General features: G+C 36.8%; 2 protein-coding genes across 8 annotated transcripts in view; one reads left to right on the forward strand and one right to left on the reverse strand.

The window, feature by feature from the left end:
* The window catches only part of LOC106872264 (cilia- and flagella-associated protein 337), a 165,200-nt gene that overhangs the window by 136,003 nt on the left and 17,259 nt on the right, over positions 1-11,938 (forward strand). The gene's annotated exons all lie outside the window — the stretch shown is intronic.
* LOC106872276 (uncharacterized) overlaps positions 1-11,938 on the reverse strand; it is a 45,017-nt gene that overhangs the window by 22,570 nt on the left and 10,509 nt on the right. Inside the window, exon 1 of one of the 4 annotated variants that reach the window (XM_089344728.1) lies at positions 5,104-5,483. The exons of 1 other annotated variant lie outside the window; for it this stretch is intronic. The gene's annotated coding sequence lies outside the window, so the exon portion shown is untranslated. Of the gene's footprint in view, positions 1-2,048; positions 2,962-4,131; positions 4,581-5,103; positions 5,484-11,938 lie in introns of those variants that run through there. 2 more of the 4 variants (XM_052977340.2, XM_014919201.3) reach the window with 2 other exon arrangements.

Consider the following 11,938-nt stretch of genomic DNA (forward strand, 5'->3'; position numbering starts at 1 on the left):
ACCTCGGCGACAGGTACAAAACCTGAAACGTTGAGGAAGGGAAGATTTCAGCTCATTACATCGCCCCACCTCAACCTAATTCGCTTGGTGCTTTATTTCAAGAGATGAAAGATTGCGTTCATATCGTCAGAATAGGAACTCAGAACATAGAATTGTTACTAATCATTTAAATGGGAACGCTAAGGTCCAAGAGGGTGAAAATGGGAAGGTGGAAAATAGACGTTATAAACTACCATTACTCCATCCGTTGGCTAAAAAAAAGATGGTTGGAGAGGGCGAAACCCTCTGCGTAACCCACCCCACGTCGTTTCCTTCACTGGTTCGAATACAAGATATTTTTGTCCGTAATAATTGTAATAAGTCTTTCTACAAAAGGCACAAGGCCTGACATTTTGTGGGAGCGGGGTTGTCGATATTACATCGATCCCCAGTGCTCAACTGGTATTTATGGTAACGACTCTGGTGGAATTGGAGTTCAGACCATAAAGCCGACAGTAAAAACGATGCTATGCATTTTGTCCGACGACGAATGATTCTGAGATCGTCGCCTTAATAATGGTTTCAAGTTTTGGTACAGGGCCTGAAATTTGAAAGAGGGGGTTCAAAACGACAGATTCCGAAAGGATGAAAGGCAAGTCGACCTCGGCGGCATTTGAACTCAGTACGTAAAGAGCCAGAAGCTAAGCATTTTTGTCCCGACGCACAAACAGTTTTGCCAGTTTGCCAATTTAGCAAGAGGTCAAGGCCAGCATCGAAGCCCATATTTGCAGGTGCTTAACTTTATCCACCTTGAAAGGATGAAAGGCAAAGTTATCCTCGACGTGATTTGAACACAGAATGCAGAAAGACGGAACATTTGTTCCCTCGATGTAGAAACGATTCTAGCAAAGAGAAGAAAGCGGCATAATTAAAAATTAAAAGCAGCAATAAGGGGAAATGTAAAAATTTGGCTTGGCTTTCTTCTTGAAATTGCCGAAACGAATAAAAGGAACATTTCAAAAAACACAACGACCTCAACACCATATTCTTAATTTTGGTTTTCGGTTTATTTTTCAAAAGAGAGTTCACAAGGGACCTCTCACCCGGAGGGTGGGGGAGAAAAAAAGGAAGAATAAAAAAAAAACAGCCGAGAAGGGGATTTCACACGATGCTCAGAAATGTCTGGCAACTTAACTAGGGAAATTCGGAGCGGACAGCCCCTCGTAGAGAACTGTGGATACACTAAAACAAGAACCCTTTATTATTTTTATTGCCGCCACGCCAACCATGCCAACGTCGCTTATTTGGGAGCTCACAACATGGCCAATCGGGCAAACAGAAATAGCAACCAAATCTCCCTTTAATCGTAACGTATCGCATTAGAAAAAAAAACACACATTTATACCTTAGATCACCTGGGATAATTAATGTAGGGTTATATATGTAGAAGACATGTAGAGGGAAAAACAGGCGGGATTGCTAAGGCTGGATTAAATAGTTTCTACCAGGTTTATTCAATAAGGGTTGAATGGGGGATGAACAAGCTTTTGTAACAGTTGGCAATGGTTTGATTTAGGCAAAAAGGGGACAGTGTTGGTTGATATCGTCGATACTACTACTTAACTGGTACTTTGGTAAAATTTTGCCCTTTATTTTATCGACCCCGGAGGGGATAAAAGGCAAGGACAACCTCTGAATGATTTGAACACAGAAAGTGAAGAGCCAAGGGAAGTCAACGGCGGGGCGGAATTTGAACTCGGGATGTAAAAGAGCTGCAAGATGCTCTCATGATTGTGCCAATAAAATTAACCTTTGTAATTAATAATAATAATAATAATAACAAGACCTGAAATTTGAAGAGAGGGGGTGTTAGTCGATTACATCGATGGCACACCCCCGTGTTCAGCTGGTATTTATTTTATCGAAGCCCAAAAAGACGAGAGGCACAGTCGACCTGGCCGGAATTTGAACTCAGGGCAATGAAGACGGACGAAATGCCGCTAAGCATTTTGTCCGGCATGCTAACAATTCCGCTCATAACAACAATATATAACGGATAAATTACGTACCTGCTCCGTATTGTAATATAATTCCTATAATGTATCCACATCCATCCGTAAACTTTATATTCATGTTATCCATACAAAAGTGAATGTGTGTATACATACATACATATATATACACACACATATATATATATATATATATATATACACGTGATTGAATGTATTTAATAAGCTATTGGCGTATTAAATACTTTTTAATTGACCCTAAGGGTAGGGGATAAAAGAATATATTGATGTAGATGGGTGTAACATATATATATATATATATGTGTTTGAAACAAGATTTTGTATTATCCAGAGGATGTATATAATGAAAACGAACGTTCTTACATATTGTTATGTGTAGATATAATGAAATTTATAAAGTGTATATATTACACCTTTGGGTTGTGTCTGTATGAAGTTCATTATTTCATATATATATGCCTACATGTATACATACATCTTTTGCAGTGTGTATAAAATTAATTAAAGCTTTACCAATGCATGGTGTTGCGTTTGTGAATGTTTATCCATTTGGGTGTGTAGATTTCGGTATGTTTGTAATTCTAGTGTTTGAATTCATATGAAAGATGTATATTTAAACACACACTGTACATCATATATATATATGTGTGTGTATATATATATATATCTGTGTGTGAGTGTAGAAATTCAGTGTATGAAATAACCGTTACATGTCTGTATGTTATCTGAGTGTATATATGGACATATATGTATATATAAGCAAGCACATAGCTTGTGTTTCAATTAATTACATACATACGAATTACGAAAATAATGTTTGTGTAAATCATGCGACGCATAGGTATGTGTACAATATATATGTTAGCATGTGCTGCGATTTACTATATACATATATATCAGTACACACACACACACACACACATATATATATGTATATATATATATATATATATATATATATATATATATATATGATTAAGAGTGTCTCATGTGTGTGTGTAAATATTACATATATACCATTTATATTCTTGGATGTAACCTTTAAAATCGTTGTTGCTTGTCTCTGACGATTCCTCACAAGCCATCATTCGGGCGTATATATATACCCACACATAAAATATATATATATATATATATATATATATATATATGTATGTATATACACACAAAATAAATATATATATATATATATATGTGTGTGTGTATGTATATAGACTGGTCTTTGTGTGATGCAGTATTTAGTCCGGGAAATACTCAACACAAACAGGCAGCGATGGTGGTAGTGGTGAATGCGGCGGTGATAATTACAATGGTAGTCGTGGTGGGAGGTATAATTCTAATGGGCGAGACGCGATCTAGGGGTGAGGCTGGCGTATTTCAGTCTCCTCTTCCTACTACCACGCGCGCGCGCATTCGTGCTGGCACATACATATATAGACACATACACACACACATATATTTGCATAAAGCTTACTCACTCAAACACGTATACAGACAAACACACACATGCTCTCGCATTCGCACGCGCTCCTACTTTCACTCAGTCACACATACGCGCACACTTACGTATGCACAAACACTCACACACACAGACATATACCCAGACCACACACACAAACGCACGTGCAAACTCATTTCTCGATTCACTCACACGCGAAGCACCTGACATTTTTTTCCCGGGTTCGCTTCACGCTCGTCCAGTCCGAACAATACGTTGGTCAGTCGACCCTGTCGTCCGGCAAACGGCGCTAAAATTTCACTCCGATTTGTAATCCATGACCAGAATAAAGTTAAAAACAAAAAAACGGGAGTTGATACAAAAGATAAGTAGATTAATCGCCATATCTATATAAAAGGATGGGGGTACTACTAAAGCAGCGCGGACCCGAACGCGCAGTCGCGCGTCCGCGCTAGCTAGTCGTGAGTGGTCGATCCTAACCCTAACCCTAAACACGTATTCATTTGCACACGCGGGTTAGGGATGGGTTAGGGTTAGGATCGACCACTCAAGACTAGCTGCGCGTTCGGGTCCGCGCTGCTTTAGTAGTACCAAGGATGGGTACCTGAATAGAAAGATCTGAAGAGAAAAGAACGTTATGGTGTTTGTTTTAATACAAACCTCTTCTCGTTTGCTACTTTGCCTCTCTCAGATACCGTCTGGCAGTAAATATGGGCTTGTGCCTTGCTTTCCAGTGATATTTTCGTCTCCTTTCGCCTCGCTCGAGTCTTCCACATGCCTATGGAAGGTCGCTTGAATCTGTTTGCGACGGTAGCGGTTGTTTAACGAGAAAACATTCACCGGCTGCCGGTTCGCATCCCCGTCGTTCCCTTCACTTCAGGCTGCTTCCACGAATATCAACGTGTCTCTCTCTCTCTCTCTCTCTCTCTCTCTCTCTCTCTCACACACACACACCCTCTCTCTTTCTCTCATACACACATATACACTCTCTCTCTCTCTCACACATACACACACTCTCTCTTATACACTCTATCGTTCTCTCTCTCTTTTCTCTCTCACGTGCGCTCTTTCTCTATGACACACACACACACACACTTTCTCTTTCTCTCTCTCTTTTCTCTCTCACACGCTCCCTCTTTCTCTTTCTCTTTCTCACTTTCCTTTTTAGCACCTTCACTCTTGCTCTCCCTCTCTCTCTTTCCCTCTCTCTCTCTCTCTCTCTCTCTCTCTCTCTCTCTTTCCATCCCTTTCTCTCTTTCTCTCTCTTTCCCTCTTTCTGTCTCTCTAACGCAGTGGTTCCCAAAGTGGGCACTACTGCCCCCTTGGGGGCGGTGGAAAGATCCGGAGGGTGGGGGGCGTTGAAGAAAAGTGGGATGAAAATGGGATAGCCAAAATGGAGTGAAAAAAAAAGGTTAATGTTGATATAATTATCCAGAAACGAGATCGAAAAAAAAAAAAAGAAATAGTGCAACGGGTGTAAAAAAAAACGTAGAAAACGAATATAAAAACAAAAACGTGCTCAAAGCAACGGGGTGGGTGGGGAAAGGACTTCGGAACATTTACAAGATCTGAGTTTTTCCCTCATAACTTTTAAGAAAATGGAAGTTTTTTAATGAAATTTTATATAAATACCTTTCAAACAGCATACATTACAATAATGAAATTTGCGGGTAAAATCTTTTCCGAAGAGGTGGGGGGAGGACTTCGGAAAATTCACAAGATACAATTTTTTCTTTCATAACTTCAAGGAAAATGGATATCTTTTCATGAAATTGTATATAAGCACCTTTCAAACGGCATGCATTGCATATGCCTAATGAGCCGTAAATCCCTTATTTTTGTTCGGAAAAGGCGAGAGACCCCAATAAATGCGTTTTTGAAGGTGAGATGCAAAACTGCATTAACCACTTTTCTTTACCCATGTTTTTAGATAACATTTTACATTTTCTAGAGTGTGGATTAAGGTTAGATTGAAAATTCAAACAAGTTTGAAAAGAATAATAAGTGAAGGCGCAGGAGTGGCTGTGTGTTAAGTAGCTTGCTTACCAACCACATGGTTCCAGGTTTATTCCCACTGCGTGGCACCTTGGACAAGTGTCTTCTACTATATCCTCAGGCCGACCCAAAGCCTTGTGAATGGATTTGGTAGACGGAAACTGAAAGAAGCCCGTCGTATATATGTATATATATATATATATATATATATATATATATATATATATGATTGACCGTTGACTGAACACTATTCAATTTTTTTTCTCCGTGTTTTTCTCCTTGTCTCCGTATTCTTTCTGTTGAAGGGCGTAGCTCAAAACGTCAAAGACTTTCCGTATTCCCGAGCGTCATACTAATACATCCTTTTGTTATTTACACCACCTGTCCTCGTCTGTTGTTGTTTTTTCGTACATTCTCCCATATATATATATATATATATATATATATATATAATTATGTGTATTTCTTCTATCTTAATGAATAAAAATTCTTCTGATAGAATAAATGGGTTAATAGAAACCAATGTAGCAAAGAACACAAAATAACTGTGGTTTAGTTCCTGTTTTTAAGGCAGGAACTCCTTGAAATTTTGGGTATTTGAGTATATTTAAGAATTTAAGGATTGGAGAAAACGCATGTTATAATTGCATACTTTATGCAATTATATATATATATATATATATATATATATATATATATCATCATCATCATCATCATCATCGTTTAACGTCCGCTTTCCATGCTAATATATATATATATATATATATATATATATAACAGTCTTTTGTTATAGCATATTACTCTACCTCTGGTACTCTTTTTTCCACCTTGTTGCACATTTCATGTGCTTACTCCGGTATATATATATATATATATATATATATATATATATATATATATATATATATATATATATATATATATATATATATACTGTTGTATTGAATTTGCTGCAGAAAGAGGTCTATATTTGTGGTGGAGAGCGGGGGAGGGGGCGCTAGGAATGTGGCTTGGGTACCAAGGGGGCACACACACACACACACACAAACAAGCTCTCCCTCTCTTTCACACTTTCACTATTAGTCTCTCTCCCACAAATTACTCTCCCTTTCTGCCCCTCCCTTCCTGTCTGTCTGTCTCTTTCTGTCTCAGCACTGTACTGTCACTCTCTCTCTCTCTCTCTCTCTCTCTCTCTCTCTCTCTCTCTCTGCCTTCTACCTTGCTGTCCCACTTTTGTCATTTCACTCTTACTCTATCTATCTCTCTCTGTTTTATTTATTTTTTTTTCTTTCCATTTCTTTTTCTCCATATCACTGTCACACCCACTCTTTTTGGTTTGTCTCATGAACACTGTTCCTTCTATTTTTCTCCAAATGTGTGTGCATATATACATACATACATATATATATACATATATATATATATATATACATATATATATATATATATATATATATATATATATATATATATATATATATATATATATATATATTTTATTATATGTATTCATTTTCTCCTAATTAATAAATAACTCGGACAAAATAAATTGGTTAATAGGTACCAGGGTAGCAAAGATCACAAAATAACTGTGGTGTAACTCCTGTTTATGAGGTAGAAACTCCTTGATATTTTGGGTACTTGAGTATATATACATATATATATATATATATATATATATATATATATATATATATATATATATATATATACATATATATATATATATATATATATATATATACATATATGTATATATATATACATACATACATACATACATATATATATATATATATATATATATATATATATATATACTTGCTGGCCCGTACTTTCAAAAATGACAGCTATTTGTAATATTTCATATATATAAATATGGACGAAAGATAGAATATGGATGGTAAATCAAATTAACACACTTGTCAATGTTACCTAATGGTCGTCTTTTGAGACGTGACATCAATCCTCTTCTGTTACTGAAAGAATGCTGGCTCACGCATACACTCACACACTTCCCTTGTACACACACGCACACATACACAGAGTTGAAACGCTTCAACTACCAGTTTACCATCACCCTTTCCTTCCTTATTCATCCATCACCCCTTCCTTTCTCATCCATATGTTGTGACAGAAATACACAAGAGTATTATTATAGTGTATATGTATATATATATATATATATATATATATATATATATATAAAGGAGCACTCTGTCGGTTGCAAGGGTCCCAGCTGATACAATCAACGGAACAGCCTGCTCGTGAAATTAACGTGCAAGTGGCTGAGCACTCCACAGACACATGTGCCCTTAACGTAGTTCTCAGGGAGATGGTACTGCTCATATTTGCTAGCTGAGTGGACTGGGGCAATGGGAAATAAAGTGTCTTGCTCAAGGACACAAAACGTTGCCAGGAGTTGAACTCACGGCCTTATGATCATGAACCGAATGTCTAGACCACTAAGCTACGCACTCTCTGATATGTATGTGTGTATATGTATAGTGAGAATTTACAAAAAAACAAAAGACGAAGACGGGTGTGTAAGCAACAAACAGATGTTTAACACTCGGGAAGTGAGAAAGTCTTTAATGTTTCGAGCGTATGCTCCTCGACAGAAAACAACACAGAAATAAACAGGGAGAGAAAATAAAACAGGTTTAGCGGCTAGCGATCTATCATGTGTATATGTATATATACATATGTATAAATGCATATATATATGCATCTGCATACACAAACACAAAGGCCAGGCACAGGTCGTCTTACATGTAGCTGTGTCAGATATACTGCGAGCGTGTCAGGAATTATAACTCACTGCAATAACATTTGGCAAGGATATATTTTCAGTCTTTTACAGGGCGATGAATCAATGTTGATGTGTCAAACTCTGCTGACCTTTATAAATTGTACATATGATATGAGGATTTGATTTCAGCATTAATAGAAAATAATGGAAAGAAATTGTGAAAGCCTAAAGAATATATTCTAAGGAGTGATGTTAAAATAAGAAGAAAAACACACACACATATACATTTTCAAATATGCATCTATGTGGGTGTATGTGTGTGTGTATTTTTATATAGAGGGTGCGATGGGTAAATTGTCCCGATTTTATATTTTTAATTTTGCAAATGCACATTGCTTGTTTTTGATTTTGTCGACTAGACAGTATAGTAGGGTCAGTTGGGCACCGTTTGTGAGGAAAACAGCACCATGATGAAAATTTACTCTGCCAAACATTTGGAAACGATATGCTGTATTGCTTGGCATCTGTGCCAGAAGCTCTAATACGAAGATTTCAGAGTGTTTGGGTGTCAATCTGAAGACAGAGCAATCTGAGGACATGTACCAAGAGTGATAAAAATCAAACTCCCAGTCAACATCATGGTGTTTGGAGTGATCACTAGTGATGGCGACATTATGCCTCCATTCATCTTCCCACATGGCCTCAGACTCAACACAGAGGCCTACATCAAGTGCCTGGAGGTGGTTGTGCTGCCCTGGGTCAAGAGGGTGGCTGCTGGAAGAACCTGTGTCTGGCGGCAGGGCTCTGTACCATTCCGTACAAGAAGGAGAACCCAGTCATGGCTGTCAGACAATTTCTGCGACCACACGACCCCTGACATCTGGTCACCTAACTCTCCAAACTGCAACCCCCTTTATTATTATGAATGGGGCCCAGTTAAGCAAAAGATCAACAAAACTCCTTGTAACACCAAAGATGAAGTGAAGGCAAGGATTATGGCAGCATTCACCAACTTAAACAAGGAGACCATCCAGAAGAGTTGCAGGAGATTCCGAAGTCGTCTGGAGGCCATGGTTGAAGCCAATGGCGATTTTATTGAATAAATTTACTCTTTAGTATTTCAAGATATTTTTTATGTAATTTTGGTAAATATTTCTGTTGAAATTTATATGTGACTGGAGTGATGGTTTCATGGACAGATAGACAGACAGACAAGCTGATAGATAGGCAGACAGAGAGACAGACAAACAGACAGATAGATAGAAACAGACTGACAGACAGACACATAGATAAATAGATAGACAGCTAGACAAACAAGCAATTAGAAAGATAGATTGCCAGAGTGTGTGAGTGACAGAATTGAAGAATGAGAGGGGGTTGAGGGGAGAGGTAGGAAGGAAGAGGGTGAAAAGACTTGAGAGAATAACAGAATATAAAAAATGCACAGTAAGAAAGAATGTGGAGCAATAGAATAACTTTGTGGAAATGTGAGAGCAATAATGGCTGTGTGAGGTGTGGTGGGAGGCAGGAGACAATAGAGGTTGTGGAATGTCTGAGAGAAAGGAAGGAAGAGGTGGGGATAGAAAGGGAGGGGGGAGTGAAGTAGAGTTTATGAGAGGGAAAGAGAGAGAGGAAAGAGGAATAGTAAGAGACAAAGTGAGAGAAAGAGAGAGTGGGTGATAGATATTTTACACACGTATTTATGCATATATGTGTGTGTATGTATATATATATATATATATATGTATATATATATATGTATATATATATATATATATATTCATTGTGGGTTTATATACATGTGTATGCATGTATATGTGTGTGTGTGTGTGTGTTTATATATATGTATGTATATGTATGTGTGTATATATATATATATGCGTATATATATGTATGTGTGTATATATATATATATATATATATATATATATATATAGGAGAAAAAAATGAGCTCAAAAAAAACAATTGAAACTTTTTAGGGGATCCAAAAAGAAAGAAAAAAAAAGAATTTCTAATAAAAATTCATCATATTCAGAAAAATCAGCCAGAATAAGTAATTAGAATATGAAAATTTTTCTCCATTTTTTAATACTTGTTTATGGTATATTTTTATACCTATAACAAAACTCTTCAAATATGTATGTGTATATATATATATATATATATATATATATATACAGGTTTCGTGTGTCACATAGCTAGCTAGAGGCGATGGCTTCTTGGAGCTAATTCACGGCAGCTTTCGTCCTAATTTTGGGACTGCCATGTAGGCTTGGCGATAACTATTAATATATATATATATATATATATATATATATATATATATATATATGTAATGTATATGCGAGGATTACTGGTGGTTATACATACATAAGTTAATAATCTATGAATGCTTATGAATAAGAGTATAACTTTATATATATACGTGGCTGTGTGATAAGAAGCCGACTTCCGAACCACGTGGTTCGAGGTTCAGTCCCACTGCATGGTATCTTGGTCAAGTGTCTGCTATTATAGCCTCAGGTCAACCAAAGCCTTGTAAGTGGATTTGGTAGGCAGAAACTGAAAGAAGCCCAACTTATATATATATGTGTGTGTGTATGTGTGTGTGAGTGTGTGTTTGTGTTTGTGTTTGTGTGTTTGTGTTTGTCCCCCCACCATCACTTAACGACCGATGTTGGTGTGTTTACGTCTCCATAACTTAGCGATTCGGCAAAAGAGACCGGTAGAATTAATACTAGGCTAGGCTTACAGAGAATAAGTCCTGGAGTCGATTTGTTTGACTAAAAGGCGGTGCTCCAGCATGGCCACAGTCAAATGACAAAAACAAGTAAAAGAGTAAAAGAATAAAAGAATACACACACACATGTATATCAAAGCACACACACACACACACATATAAATCAAAACACACACACACACACACACATATAAATCAAAACACACACACACACACACATACACATATATAAATCAAAACAGACACACACACAGATGTCCACTCATATAAGCAGTTAGTAAATACCATCTGAGAGAGAGAGAGAAGAGAAGATAGAATCTGGGATTGGCCCATTGATGCAAACAGGAAATTCAAGACATTTAGATCTTGACAAAGAAAATGCCAATGTTTCATTCTGTGCTGTATTTCTAGAACATTCCATTGCCGTATGTTGAAGCTGAGATGCAGATAACTTTGAATACAGTGTAAAATTAAAAAGGAACATTAAAAACATATATACATGGTGTGAGATGGGCGTAGGCATGTTTTGAATTGTGTGCTTATGGATTACAAATTTGGTTTAACTGTTCTGTTCCAGGTTCAATTCTATAGCATCGAGATATACACACACACACATATATATATTCATATATACTTATACATACATACATTCATACATACATGCATATATGTATATATATATATAACAAATGAAAGACAGAAGATGGAATATATACAAGAATATATTATTAATCACGACAATTGTTTCGACACATCTAGCATCGATTCCTCGTGGGTGGACACTTAAGAACTGGTTCAGGAGCATCTGCTGATGCAGATGTATCTTGTCGGGTGATAAATAAATAAAAACAACCCATTAAAATGACTTCCACAATGTAAACTTTCCATTTTGTAGAGAGAAAAACAGCCAGACAGAGGGGAAAAATCTTCATATATGTATGTGTGTGTGTGTGTGTGTATAGTATGTACATCATCATCAT

This window comes from Octopus bimaculoides, chromosome 28 (genome assembly GCF_046866305.1).
Source record: "Octopus bimaculoides isolate indiv1 chromosome 28, ASM4686630v1, whole genome shotgun sequence".
NCBI lineage: Eukaryota > Metazoa > Mollusca > Cephalopoda > Octopoda > Octopodidae > Octopus > Octopus bimaculoides.